The sequence below is a fragment of the Pempheris klunzingeri genome, chromosome 4 (assembly GCF_042242105.1).
Source record: "Pempheris klunzingeri isolate RE-2024b chromosome 4, fPemKlu1.hap1, whole genome shotgun sequence".
NCBI classification, from domain to species: Eukaryota; Metazoa; Chordata; class Actinopteri; order Acropomatiformes; family Pempheridae; genus Pempheris; species Pempheris klunzingeri.
In genome coordinates this window covers 20,800,098-20,815,811 of record NC_092015.1, presented here as the reverse complement: position 1 = coordinate 20,815,811, position 15,714 = coordinate 20,800,098, and the positions used below count along the sequence as shown (strand labels likewise).

The following is a 15,714-nucleotide window of genomic DNA, read 5'->3' as shown; positions in this document are numbered from 1 at the left end:
CAGTTCAGGAGCTGCTCAGCCACTGGCATAGCAATTACGCTTGTCTGATATTTCTTCTAAATAAATCATGTCTGTCGGATGGATCCAAATCACAGTTTTGGAGGCACAGGATTTTGAGTCTGTTGAAGGGATAAAGTTTTTAGCTACACTAGCAGCAGGGCTCTAGGATGAGTGCTGGCAGTTGATTTGCCGTAGGGGTAAACGGTTACAAAAACATTTGGCCTTTGACACTGAAATAAAATAAATCCTTTGATAAATAAACATGAAATTGAAGATTAGATTTTTGTTGTCCTGCATCATGCACGCACAAATGCTAAATTATGTTTTGATTAGATTAAATGATTGAATATTCAAATCTAATCAATGATTGAATTAATATCAGCAGGGCTGAACTTCAATTTTGGTTGAGTATGATCAACAAGACAAATATGGATAAGTGTCTGGGCATGTTCACCAAGCCTTTAAAACAGAAAGACAATTGTGCAGCTGGCACAGTAAAGCCCCACTTGTGTGTTTATCAAGCCATAGCAACCACCACTTTTTGCACATGTTGTCACTTGTTGACAACATTATAATGTTCAAACCAGTATCCACTGCATTGCCTCCTTGTTGTTACAGTTAAGTGGTTTGTGCAGTTTCTGTTGCAACATGTTTACCTCCAAAACCTTCCATTCATGCCAGTGTCACAGCCACTTGTATCCTCAAAGTCAAATATATCACACATCACGGCTGCTTCAATTGAGCTGAACATCAAACAGCCCCTTTAATTCCAACCATTTGATGTGGGATATTATCATAATTAAGCAGCGCAGCACTGAGGCCACAGATTTCCACCTTGAATTGAGAGGCTTGTCCATTTCTTATGTCCGAATCCTCCTCCAGGCTTTATAAAAATAGACAAAAAACCGATGCAATAATCCCTTTATCAGCAACTCATCAGCTAAATCAGACACAGTGGAGACAATTAAATCTTGAATAAACTGCAGAGAATTTGCAAAGCTATGTTAAATACAGCAAAAGCATGAGTGATTATGTTTTGCACTCGAATCTCAGAAAGAAATTATGTTTATCCAAGACTCTGCACATGCACCGTCATATTTTGCCAACATGGATGTGACACCTCGGACCACAGTAGGTGCAGAAGTGTGATCACCATGTGGGCTGCACTGTCACAGTGACTCACTGTGTTACAGACACAACAACCGAGCCACAAAAGCGGAAATGATTGAGCACAAAATAAGAAAAGACCACCTTCCTCATGCTTAGTTGACGTCAACATTTCTGATGAATATATCTACTTTGCAAAGCCTTTAAACACCATGTCAGATCCTTGGAGAAGAAAATATGAGGGGTGTATGAAAAACCCCCCAAAGGCTGTTGTCATCTCCTTTTCTGCTGCCTCATTTCCTCCAATCAAAGGCCCAGCGAGGGAAAACAGTCTGCAGGGGAGGAAATGCTTCAGCAGTTTCCCAGCAAAAAAACTCTGTCTTCTTCTGACCAAGGAATTGGAGAGAGAGGCCAAGTAGCAGAGAGCTGCGGGACTGAAGGTCAGGCTACTGATGAGAAAGAAAAGCTCCTTAAAAGGAAGAGTTCACAAAAAAGGACAAATTATTCTTATTTCTTTGGAATTCACCAAACGGGAGAGGAGAAAATTACTCAGCATGGCCCCAAGTGGAGCCAAATGATTGCAAAGTGGGTCTAAAAGTCTCTCATTTAACTCATGACACAACTTACTGTCAAATCTAAAAATTGGAATCAGAGGCAATACAGAGGAAATAGTTGTATAAACAAATGTATATAAATATATACACACACACACAAATATCTACCTGCAATGCATAAAGGAATTTATTTAGTCTTCTGCAAAGGGCAAATGATGGCAATTGCTTATAGAGATGTGCAATGGATAGCAAATAACAAAGCACCATGGAGACTTGGCTGAACCATGTGGCACCAGAAGATGCTTGCAACAGAGCTAATTAGTGACACATGGGCGATACAGCCCATTATAACAAGCAGTGAGAGAGTCAATACATCAGAGCTGTTAAAGCTAGCTCAACACAGACAGCAGAGTGCTCTTAGCAACACTTAACATTCCGTCATTTCAATTGTATAGATTTTTTTACTTTAAAGTTTAGCTTTAGGTACAAATTGAGTGACAAAGCATCTTGTTTTTACATTGTAGTTTTCATAGCTAAGCGAGCATAGATAATAAAAAAAACAGACACACACATACACATGCAGACACGCTAATGCTGACTAAGCTTCTCACTACTTTCTTTAATTCCTATTTCAACGTGACAAAGCTAGGTGAGATGCCTGAGAAAACAAAAATCTGGAGACTTGTTCTAACTGGCCAGGTTTAGGGTGTGGGTGTGTGTGTGTGTGTGTGTGTGTGTGCAAACTGCACAAAATGTAATTTACACAACTCTCCTTTAAGAGTAAACTTACTTTAACAGAATCATTTAGTGATGTATCAAGGAAAAGCTCTAAACTGGATTGCAGAACATACACTATATCCCAGTAGGAAAAAGCAGCACTGTGCCCCAAAACATTATTTCTTTCTCTCTCACTATATCATAATTCAGTATTGCCTCAATAGTACTTTTAGCCCTTACCTCCTCCATAATGCAGACTACTAATGTCCAAGAAATCTGCATCAGTAAGAACAGATGGGGAAATCACAACTAAGTTACCACACATTTCAAAGGCAATCATGTAGCCAGGATTGTAAAAGCTGAACTAATAGACTTGTGTCCACCATGTCAATGAGGTTATTCATGCTAGATGACGTCTGAAGCCTTCAAAGCAAATGTTTAATTTGGTTTCTTCTACCTCTGTGATGAAAAGAATAATCAGCCAAATAGACTGTATCCACTATCATGAGCTGACGGACTGCTCAGTAACCATGGAGTTGATGAGCAGAGGGTTTAACCCTAAAACACCACCAACTGAGATTTTCAGGGCATAAGTTCCCTTTGACATCAGGATGACAATCAGGAGAAAAGCTGAGAAACATGGCAGAGGGTTGTGCTCACGCGAGGACAACAACCCTCGTAAGCAAAATGGGATAGTCAGTCACAAGATTAACACAAAAACAAGACGATGCAAACCAGTTTGCTCACAAAAAAACAAGTTCTCTCTCCATTCATTTTAACATTCTGCAGTAAAACATATTGGATGATGTGTTGTTTTTAACACAATCAGCAAAACATAGCGACAAAGATATTAAATGGCTGAAAACTAATCTATGCTTCCTGATTGCTTCTCTTTATTACTCAACAAAAACGGTTTTAGGTATGTTTCCAACCATAAATATGAGGAGCTCAATGCGAGTTATCAGCTTAATTCTAATCAAGCCCCACTAATAAATCACTCCATGAGTAGTGTGGTGGAGGGCAGAGAATCAATGGCCTCAGCCTATAGTTCACAGCTCCTATTCAGCCTGACATAAGTCCCACCACAAACCACTCTCAAAGTGGCTACTCAGCTATGCCACTCAGTGACAGCTAGAAGTAGAAGGAAGGTTAGATTGTGGCAGTGATCAAAACATCACCTTTCCCTGAACCTTTCAGTCATAAGTCCGCCAGGAGAGATCAAAACTGAGCAGCAAAATAGACTAACTCACAGCCAGCTTTTCCATTTCAGCAAAGTTTTTTTTTTTTAGTTATGTATGCACTCTATCTAAACATTTGGTGTTAGTATTAGCTGGACACTTCACTTTAGCTTTGGGAGGCAAATGACTGTCCTGCAGCAGAATCAATCACAGCCATTGATTCCATTTTGTTAGGGCCCCAAATAAGAGGCTGTTACAATTAGCACAGCCTGCCTCCACAGAATTTTGAAATATGAAGGGGAATACTGATTAATTGGCTCCAGGTAAGTAAAAAGGCAAGTTAATGAGCGCTGACAATGCAGAATTAAGTGCATCCTGGCTAATAAGGAGTTTGCTCATGTCAAGAGAGGCTGATCACAGGAAAATTATTCAAGGTCTTTACTCTTCACTGTCAATACCAGATGCAAATAAGGTGAGGGGGTGATTGGATTCCAGATTCAACAAAAGAAAAACAAAAATTGTCTTATTTATGGGACAAAGAAGGCGATTTGCACAGCCCTTGCTACATCCTCATGCAGGTGTAGCAGGTGGCTGTAGTGTACAGGGCATCTTTTAACAGAAGACATGATGCAAAGTGTCCACAGGTCATCTTTAAGGTGAACTTGGGGACCTTAAGAACAGACAATGGCAGACTCATAAGGATAAAATGCAGTTTCAATTCCAAGCATGCGAGACCTGAGGCACAGTGAATACTCAGCAACATGAAATGATGGTCAAGTTTCTCTAGTTTTCTCATGCTTATGACATCGAGATGAAAAAAAAGAAGTGGCTATTCAACACATAGTTGTTGAGAGGCACTGGTGCCAGGACATTCTGGCCTGACACATGAGGATAGAGGGGTATTGCAAAATGCTTACATAAGGGCTCTTGGGTGTTAATGTTCCTCTTGCTCATGATACTGAACAGGTCATGTTTTGCCCTTAATGATTATTTATTCTGAAACTGACAGCTTAATTTATGCAACTAATCGGAGTAAATGTATTGTCTCTGACATCAATCTGCAGAAAAAGGCCAATATAATCATGAAACAGATAACATAAGGAAAAGACAGCTTGATGGAGCATGAACAACAGCTCACTGTTTAAGAGTGATTGGTGTCTTCTTCTGGCTGACTGAGCAGAGCATTATTCACGGCAGATTACAACATAAAACGTTATACATTAAACCAGAGATTTAAAAGACACACTGCAGGTGATGTTGGCGGGTTTTCAATGTAGTGAGTTACCACGACCAACAGGTAGTCACTGAGTGGTTCCCCAATTAAAAGTATGTTTCTTGACTAAATGTAGTGTTAAATCTGTGTTTGGTGTGATTATAATTATGGTTATGTGTATGCATGTTGAAAATATATGTGATAATTAAAACAAATACATTCTTTCCTGCTGCAATGAACACAGGATCTTGTCTGTGCATCTGTAAGTAAATGGTGAAGCAAGGTTTGAATTGAAAAAAATAGAGTGCATCTCCTGGAAGTCCATAGCAAGTTTACGGTGTTCTCTACGATTTTTTTGCAGTATATAAAGGAACGGTGCAGCTGTAGCTCCAAGTGAGCTGAGGAAGAGTAATTATTGTGAGGAGAGATACTTATCAAACTGACCAACAGCATTAGATGACTAATAATAAATAAAAAAAAATAATAAATCAATGGACCACAATATTAGCAAACAGCAATAAGAAACAGATTTTGTAAAGATGGTGGAGCACAAGAACATCCAGACAATATGTTACACATGGCTCATCGAACTGACAGCTCATCAATCTGTTAAAAATGGGTCAAAGATAATCTGGGGAAAAATTCATCAAATCATAGTCCATCAGCATCTTCAAATTAGAAATGTGACAACAGGAAGAGGAAAAGCCATTACTGGCACTGACATTTCCATTTTTAGAACTAAACAAAATGCAATAAATGACTGAGACAAGAGAAGGAAATCCACCCACTCATTTCAGTGCAGGCTATAAGACGGTGGTGTAAATGGGTCAAGAGATATGTGGAGATGTTGCTCTCATTTTTCATCTGGAGCTAAAAATAATGTGGGCTCAGTCCATGAAGGTGGGCTTCACCTTATAGTGTGAAACCTTCATGGACTGAAGAAAGGTTTGGCGTCTCGAGCAAAGGTGATTTGCTTGATGGTGCAGGCACAGTGCTTGACAAAGCAATGTGGATAAAGTGAACAATAAAGTCATATTAGAAGCTATATTGAGCTTTGTGGATGAAGGGGGTGCTCGTTATTGATTTAGACATCATAGGCAGTGCAGATGCAGTGCTTCTCCCCTGGGGTGTCAAGCAGTGTATCAAGAAAATAGGAATCTACAGTTTAAGCAACATCCACTATGTGTCAAGGCCAAAAGGAGTATTCCTAATGCTTAACATGCACACGTTCAGTGGACTACACACTCGTTTTGGTGCAGGGACAGAAAGGAAAACATTCAAACTCCATAAAGAAACGCCTCAGTCAGGTTTGAACCGAGCACTTTCCTGCTGTGAAGTGACAGTGCTAACCTCTGATCTACCATGCCACTGTTTAAGCAGCTGATGGTGTGTGGGTTCGAATAATTATCACCTTAGAGACTGGATAACACCTACTCTTCTCTGCTTAATGTATACTTTCAGCATGCGTTCTCATCAACGCCAAGTACAGCCTGTGATTTTGGATGTCTGGAAGTAAGGTGAAGAGAAGCACTCGGGACTGGAGGTGGACCCCGCCGAGGAAAGTGTTGGGCTATGAAGAGCTGACAGGATGGACTGTATGAGCTGAATGTCTGGGTCAATGATGCCCATACATCCTTTCAAGCTGATGAGAATCTATAAATTACAGCTAAATGCTATGGTGTCACTTGGCAGTTTAGTTCACCAGGCAGGCTAGCAGCTATGTGAGGCGGTACTTAAGCATCCAAAATATTGGACAAATTGAAATTTTGACCAGATGACAGCCCTCGATGGATACATGAATGTGTGAACCAAATGTTCACACACATTTAATTAATATTTGAATATTCATTCAATTATTAAAAAAAAAAAAAAAAAAAAAATCAAATAGTTTATTAATTTCCCCCCCACTTTTACCAGCTCTCGGTAGTACGGCCGTCAGGAGCAGTAGATTGATATGGGGCTTTGAGACCGAGCCAGGTCTGTGTAAAGATGTGGGCACAGACAGTCTCTGATTTTTTGTTGTTTGGGCAAACTGAGTCCCATTTCATCCAGCCCATCTTCCTGCGACCAGACATTAGCTAGAAACAGCCTTAAGTACAAGCTGGGTTCGTTTAGCTCTGATCCCGGTGCTCTCTCCTCTCCTCCTGGGGTGACTGCACCTCCCACTGCGGCGCTTGGTCAGGGTGGACGGAACATGTTGTAGGGAGTGATGAATCAATGAATGCTTTAATCCAAACTAATTCAAACGTGTCATTCTGCCACTGCCAATTCATCCCAATAATCTTCAAATAGTTCACTGTGACTATCGAACAGTAGCTTCGCTTGCAATGCATATCCCTACCATGAATGTCTCCAGTGAATTTTGGGGCAATCCATTTAATATTTGTCGAGTGGTGGTCTGACCAAACAAACAACTGTTCATCCATATAGCCATGCAACTAAACTGGCTAAAAGTGAAACCGTATATTAGAGAGAGAGAGAGAGAGAGAGAGAGAGAGAGAGAGAGAGAGAGAGAGAGAGAGAGCCAGGATGAAAGGGCAGGAGGATTAAGGGTATTCTACAAGGAGCACGGTGTAAAAACATGGGCACTTTGACTCTTTTGCCAAACCATCTTCAGTATGTTGGTGTAATAACCAACGCCAGATGTACGACATCTGGATCCTATATTCAAGCCTTATATGAAGAGGTTTCATTTTTAAACAGCTTTATTTTCTACCTTTCATCTGGATTTGATGTTCCTTCACCCAGATTATTAAAGCTTTGATAACTAAAGAGAACTAAGCTTTAAGCTTCCACGCTCCGCTCTCCTGGCATATCAGGAGCTTCATTTAAACAGCCTGTTTCAGCTATCCAAGCATAGAATTGTTAACTGTTAATAAAATGGTACATGAATTTGGTAATAAAAAAGGAGATAAATGTAGGCAGATAATTTTCCAATGATGGCCCTTGATGAAGTTAATGGTGCATTTTATGCATCTGCAAAACACGTTTGGTGTGAAAGAGAGTAAAAGGCACACAGTCCATTACAATCACTTGTTAGAGCTCTCCAGCCTACTTAAAATGCTTTTATACGAAGGTTCCAGTTAAATTTTTTTTTTTTTTACAGTTCCCCAATATAGTTGAACTGAACATATTTATCTAACTAATGTCACTGCTATCATGGATACTTTCACCATATATCAACAGAATGGGGTTGGGGGCACCTGAGCAGTCAGAATCAGTTAGAATTGCTTGCTCTCTACTGTTGATGTAGAATCCCTCTTCATGGAAGCAGAGAGCATTCAGGTTTCCTGGTGATTAAAATGAATAGGTCTTTGGGCTGTAAAGTTGTAGTAATCAGTGAAACAGACTGGCTGACTGGATGGGGTGAAAACTCACTTCTTGGCATATGATTGCAGTGCTGCCTGGCAGAAACTTTAGGAACTACTAAACACTTCACTGTGCACCTTTAGTTTCCCATACTTCAACCTGGGGCAATGCTTCCTACATTCATTTTCTATGACCTACTGTTTGAAAGTAGGTCTGCTGTGATGCTTTAAGAAATATATGGACACCTACTGGCCTGTCTGTCTGTTAGGGCTGAGAGAAAGTGTTCTGGGGTTGGTAATCATAGGTGATACTGTAATGCTGATACTGGGGCCTGGAAAGCAAACAGCTGACAAAGACATCCGTGGCATGCAGAGACATGGTGGGAGCCATTGTTGTCAGCAAATGGACAGCTCCATTGGCTTAGTTCATTCTGGTCTCCTCAGTTTGACTGGTTTTGGTGGCCAAGAGGAAAAAGAAAGTGGGTGGACTAGTATGTTTTATCAAGGTGCCATCTGTGTGTCTGCATGAGGGCTTTTCTCCACCATCTGTGTGTTGACATCACATCGAGTTCTGTCCTCTATTGTGACTGCTATCTGAGCCCTGGAGGCAGGGCCAGGCGAGCAGGTGCCACCGCGGTAAACTTGGCTTTCTCAGAGCGAAACTGAGCTTTCTCCATAGGTGAACATTGGCTTCTTTAATTCCATTAGGAGGTGATTACACAACACAACCATTTCCCCAGTAGCAGAGGAATGGTAAATAGAACTGAAATAAACTCAGATCATGAAATAACCCGGAAAACTACCTTCCTTCTCCAGTGAAGAGGATTACATACCCTGAAACACTTCTGCACTCCTCAGCATATATTTGGCCACAACCTTTGCTAACATGTGCTCCATTACAGCTCTGCCCCATTCAAATATGGTGAGAGGTGTATTAGCAGAAGGGAAAATCGGTTGCAAGTGTGGTGGAAATTACTGTGGAAATTACGTGCTCTTCTGTGTCTAGGATGGCCGGCCTTGTGCCCACGATTTTCTTTCTTGTTTTTCTAAAATATTTAAATGCAATTTAGTCACCCATTACTTTTGAATTGAGTGAGCTTCAGTGAGTGGCATGATGTGGTTATCAAATTTTTTACGTGGGTGCTACAAACAGAAAACGCTTTGAGATGCGTGCCAGCTCTTTGTGGAGGTTCATTATCCTTACTGGGGATAGGCACTGAAGATGAGTGTGTTCGTGTGTGAGTGAGAGGGAGAGACAGACAGAGAGGGCTGAACTCATCCTCACCGCTTCAGGGCGGCCAATAATAACAGGTCATTTTTTACAAGTTGGACTCACACTCCCTCTGGATAATTCTGCACAGCCCCGACATCTCTCACAGATGTGTTGCTCTTGGTATATATGAAGCAAATATCCTACAGGATATTGCATCTATTGCGGGACAAGCGTCAGGTTCGTTTCTCTTCTTAGAAGCAGCTATTTAAGGATACAGTACATAAACATAGCAGTATACTGTACAGCAGCTGTTATGTAAGCGGGGGAAAGCAGAATAGCTGGAACACAGAATCAATACCAGACCAAAATGGACAATAGGGTCAGCGACTGTGTGCAACTCTACGTGTTTCATCAGCAGCACCGATACTTTCCAATCAGCAGCAATACGCATGAAATTTTAAAGCCAAATAAAGAAGAAATGGTTTAAAAGATTTACAATGCATCTACAAAATGGTGTAAATAAGAGACTCGATAACCCGTGAGTGGATCACTGCAGTGAACACAGCACGCTGCATTCCATATCTCCCTCTATTCTCCATTTACTCTCCTAGAATAACATTTCTAAAACCAAGCACTTTTAAGACGAACACAACACGTTACCCACGTCCCACTCTCCAAGCAGATTTCAAGAACTGTGGAAATGTATGCAACCATTTTTCCAAGCTAACCTCAAAAAAGTCAACCTTTGCATCACTTTCTCCTCAACTGAAACTGCGCCGACGTGAACGTCAGGAGCAAGGTATATTTTTCTCATGTGGCATATGAGGAGTTAAAATGTCATGAACTGAAAACATTTTTATTGAGCTGGCCGTCCTTGGGACGGGAGCCCCACTTGCTATGCAGAAGCACATACAGTGCTGCACTGTACAAGCCAAAAAGAAGTTCAAAAACGCAGTATTCAGCACACCTCGCTCCAAGGTCCTTCAATCCATTTATAGATGTTAAAAAGCGCTAAAAAAGAAAAAGCCTTGCACAGTCACCTCTTAAGTTTTGACTCATCCTGAGTCATCCTTGTGAAGAAACTCTGACCAAACAGGTTCTAAATCCCTTTTAAGTAATTATTTACATGCCTAGAGGATGTTAATAAATGTTGTCTGTAAACCTTACCGAAAACAAACAAGTGATGTTTTTCCAGTGTAGTACTGACAAATGGTGAAGTGTTAGCACGGTCAAGGAGGCAGTGTACCAAATGGATCCTCTCCAATGACCAAAGGTTTAGGATGATTAAGCTCCTACATGTTTACTGGAACTCCCTCTGATGTGAACATAAATCCCATGATCGACACAAAGCTCTGAAATCTTTCTTGGAATACCAACATACCAGGAACATCCAAATGACACCTCACCCTCAAAAGAAAAAAAAAAAAAACGGTGTCATGAATTATGCAAGTGACTGGCAAGCGTGCTGTACAGTGCACACAAAGGCATGCTTGCTTGGAGGAGCCCACAGTGAGCCTCTGCAGCTTTACACACACACATGCGTTATTTTCCTACAGACATAAAGTGGGTGAGAATTGGGACCCTCGGGTGACGGGCTCATTTCACCCCCAAAGGGGAAGCCCAGCTTTCATGGAACACAACATCATGGGCGTGTCCCGTGTCTCTCGGAGCACATGAGACCACCATGAGGAGTGTGTGTGTGTGTGTGTGTGTGTGTGTGTGTGTGTGTGTGTGTGTGTGTGTGTGTGTGTGCTCTCAGCCTGTGATGGGCAGAGACACACTCTCTAAAAGATGAAGCATGAAGCGAACAGATATCAGAGGAGAGACACACGTCAATCATGAGAAGTTGTGAGGGGCGCTAGCTTGTCATAGAGGTGTTAGCTAGTAGTTAAAACTCTCATTAAATGGGAGAGAGGGAGGGGGGGGGACTCATTTTTAACGTAAGGTGAGGAGGTATTTAACAGTAAAAATGCCCCGAAAGAAAAAAAGAAAATGTTGCTTTAAAAGTCAGACAGGTAAATGTGCTAACCACCTCAAACATACCGTTACACACTCACCTGTGTGAGGGCTGCTGCTGCCACTTCTTTGATTTCACTGTTAGCTTTGCGGTAACTTAACACGGTAAAGTTGAGGCGTTTCTTTTCCTTTCTCCCCGGTGGGGACAAAAAAAAAGCCCACCCGAGAGTCAAACGGGGACAAAGGTGGGCGACCGGTAAATGCTGACAGAGCCGAAGTTTCACGCCGAAAACAAAGGCTTAAAAGCACCGGGTGAGAGCGGACGGTGCTCGGCGTTAGCTAAGAGGAGTCCCGGGTCATATTTTCAGTTAGTCCAGTCCTCGGTGTCTCCTCTGTAGTTGAAACGTGCCTCTCCGTTTCTTTGTGAGCAGCGCCACATTCACCGGCAGGGTAATTCAATGTGCTGAACAGTGGGAGGAGTGAATGTCGGTCTCTTTATCTCCAGTCCTCCGGTACAGTGGCACAGCGTCACCGAGCTGACTTTACTCTCGGCGCTGCGCGTTCACGGCACGCACAAAATAACCGTCGATCAGGTTTGTTGCTACACTTTAAGCCGGTTTGCGTCGTTTTATTTCACAGGGACAGCCACTATTTATATACGTTTAAGAGCGTTATTCGGGTTTCGAGCGTCATATCAACGATTATTTGTCAGTGCGAACACCTTTAGTGAGTCTAAACCGCTATCATCATGAAAGCAGAAAAATACGATGGGAATTGAACGCAGCAACGTGCAAAGATCATATAAGCCAAAAGGGCATTTTGTCAGTCTGTTTATTATCCTAACAGCGCACCTAACGCACGAGAGATCATGAACAAAATACAGTTTTGATTCATACCACATGGTTAAGATTGAACCCACAAACAGCCATGCCCGCCTGGAGATTGAGTGGTTATTCCATTCACACCATCAGAGCAGGTTTATTTCTGTCAAACCACTCTTTTTTTTTTTTTTTAAATCAGATTAGTCAGTAATTTTCTGTGATTGTTGTCCACTCTAACAAGTGGTGAGATCTTGTTTCCAGTGTCATTGGAGACCATTGCGTCTGATTTGATCTAATGTTAATAAGTCTCATGAAGAAACAAAAGTAAACAGTCATATGACCAAAGTGTGGACTGATCTCACGGCTCTCTGTGTTTCCCAGGTTCAGACTGTCACGTTGACACATACCAGATGACTCACTAAACAAAATTGATTTATTGAAAACCCGTCTGCAGTCAGAACAAGAGACAGCATGCAATGTTAACAGTGCCTCGTAATGGACCAAATGACACACAGCGTGACACGTTTAGTGTTCATCTTAATGTGTCCTGTCAGCTTTATTGAAGGGCCACTGTTAGTGCCACTGTGCTCATGTAGGATGAATGATTTCCTGATTGATTATCAGGATTATCATTCTGTGATTTAAAATATATATATATATATATATATACATATATTAAATCACAGAATAATAATCCTGTTTGCCTCAGAAAAGATTTTTAACAATTGGATCATTACTGATATCAGGAACTAAATGTAACCACAGTTTAACCACAATTTAGTATATTGAAAACATCAATAAACACATTGTATTGACTGCAATGACAACATTGAGTTGGAAATCCAGTCAGTGCTGTGTTGTGCTATCGAAACGGTGATAGCTGGCAACGTTTAAAAAAGAATGTCCCATTACAGTGACTCTAGTTTGATTAGGCTCTAACCTAGCAGCATGGTTTATTCCACACGTTCCCGTTATCCTCCTGTCACCAGGTTATTATTTCTCACGGATAACTATCTGCATTGCTGCTCTGTTCCTCTGCACCAAAGCCACCCAAATAAATCACATGTATTGTAGCAGACAACACGAAGATACAGACTGTGATGATCTTCCTAGACAAGGACAGGTGGTCAGCGGGCCTCTGGAGTGTGAAATGACTCATCAGCAGACATAGGTGCAGCGTTTGAAGCGATCACCCATTTTCAGATCGGTTGCATTTAATTGGTTAGCTTGATCTATGAACATTCCTGTGACACGAGGAGGAGGAGGAGCCGTGGTTAAAAAGGAGTCTGGCGGTTCAGATTTATCTCCAAGGAGACAGTCCATGCGGTGATGCTGCCAAATACGTAGGCATCATTCTGATTCAAATGAGGAGTTTGTGTTTATGCGTGTCTTTCTTAAGACTTGTTGCATAAACCTGTATTCATATCAAACAGCACTTGAGCTATCTGGCAATTCTACCAGATGTTATATCCCCACCTTTACATCCCCACCCTCAGACATACACACACTCTTGACATTGTCCCTCCATGAGCATCTGCAGGTGGGGAAGCAAGGGAAATGTTCCCCTCGGGATGATTTCCTGTGGCATATCCTTGTTCCATGTGGCTGACCCCGGGCTTCCCTGCTCCCCTCTCCACAGGTCGGCATTAGTCAGCAGCTGCAGCTGCTGCGCTTTGTTATGAGCTCCACCCATTTTAAAATGCCAACCAGCACCCACAGGCAGGAAGGGTAGGACGGCTGGTAGGGGTCTCCTCTGCAGGCGATTCCATGTAATGCAGCAGGGTCTGGCAAAGAGTTTGAGACTGATGCTGTCTGAAAGCAGCTGGTGCAGGGAGAGGGGCAACAACGACAAGAATACCAAAGTAGATAGTTCGACTGTATCGTCTGAATGCAGATTCAACAGCTTGTTACGACTTTGTGGGTCTGCTGGAAATTCACAGCAGGGTGCAATTTATTCAGAGGCCTCAGTGCATCAGATATGAAGAGGGGCTGAAACAGCATTCACTTAATACAATACATTTTAGATCTGTGTATCAAATATGTATGACAAGTGTCCCAAAGGGAGAAGCCTGAGACGAATATTGATTTCAGGAGCTCATTCACTGAGCTTGTCAATGCTTGTTTGAGCATTTTGATTTCAATTTTCCAGCATTTTATCACACTAAAAATCTGAAAACAGAAAAATGTATCAGTGCCCCCGAAACAGAAGGTGTGTCTAGAGTCGTATTCTCTAGAAATGGAGCAACTTGAGTTATCTCTGTAAAATGTCTCAGAGTTACTTGTCATGCTTGTTACTTTTTGATATTTGCATCATTGTGGTCTCAAATCAGTGCTGCTGTCTTGAAATAATGTCTCTGGTTAAAGAGGGTGTACTTCATTTGGTTGCTTTGCACCCCATCTAGTGGTCATTAGTACACAGTGCAGCGCAGCAGCATCTGGAAACATGAACATAATGTCCACTGGTGCCTTTTAAAGACATTCTGTCTTTATTTACAAGATTCAGTCACTCTCCAAAAACTCAAAGGGTCGGTGGATGTCTTTGGTTTCTGTGCAACATTCTTGTTTTTGCATTTTTGTTTTAGTGGAAGATTTAAAGTCTACCAAATGAGGTTATTATTTAAAGAATTTTTAGCATAAAAGAAAGAACACAAACCGGAATATAACTTTTATTAAGAATTCATTTACTGTGATGAGACCCCTGATGGCCTTATGGGAAGATTTCAAACACCAGGGGGCATGCTTCACTCACACAAGATGCTGTGTTGTGCAAAAGTGGCACAAAAAGTGAAAGTGTCAGCAAATGTTCCCCTCTGAATTATCCAACTATCAGTTTGTTCCTATAAAGTTGATATCTTGTTTTTCATTTTGCTTTTAAAAATACAAGCTTAATGAATACCATTCAAAGAGCCAATCAGTGATGTTAAGCACAGTCTGGCTGTTCCTCTAACCGTTTTTAAGCCTCCTACAGCTTTTTCTGTTCCGGTTAATGACTGTGTTTCAACCTGCATATGAAACTGATGATCATTAGCACCAGTTTGGTATAGTTGGTTAATCACACATTCATCCAGGCAAGGCAGGAGCACTTGATGATACTCCTGACCTCCTGGTTTTGTAGATGTTGGCTCTGTCTCTACGATCAAGCTTGTTGGCCGTATTCCACAGCGCTCCTAGACATTGTCCAGCATGTTTGCAGATGGCTGGTCAACAAACACGTTTTTGTGTCAATGCATAGTTCTCGAACTTCCATCTGCTCACTGAGCTTGATTTTATTTCCCCCAAAGTGGAGATCAGGGCATGATGGATTCCTTTCTCCGGACAGGATCATTGCCTTCGACTCGCCGGGCTCAAAGTTACCTTCCAGGCATCAGCCCACTTTGTGATGTTTTCCAGGTCATCGCTTCATCATTCACTTCCCCAAAATCTATTCATTCAGAAATTTTAATTCATTTTCAAGCAAATGTTGGAATATGTGACAAAGTGAGTGAGAGCTTTGCTCATCACTCGCCCCCTACATGATCATCTTACACCTCATATTATTTTATTTTGTGCAGGTGTTTATGGAGCTTTAATTTACTATTCCTATAGTAACATTGCTTCACTTACTATCCCGGGTTTGTTGTGTAAGCCATATGTTACATCAGAGCACA

The 15,714-nt window shown here is 41.6% G+C and overlaps 1 protein-coding gene across 5 annotated transcripts in view; it reads right to left on the bottom strand.

Moving 5' to 3' along the window:
• gdpd5b (glycerophosphodiester phosphodiesterase domain containing 5b) overlaps positions 1–11,700 on the bottom strand; it is a 39,750-nt gene extending 28,050 nt beyond the window's left edge. For all 5 annotated transcript variants that reach the window (XR_011584145.1, XM_070828604.1, XM_070828607.1 and 2 more), the window contains exon 1: positions 11,348–11,700. The gene's annotated coding sequence lies outside the window, so the exon portion shown is untranslated. The remainder of the gene's footprint in view (positions 1–11,347) is intronic.
• Positions 11,701–15,714: the final 4,014 nt, after the last annotated feature.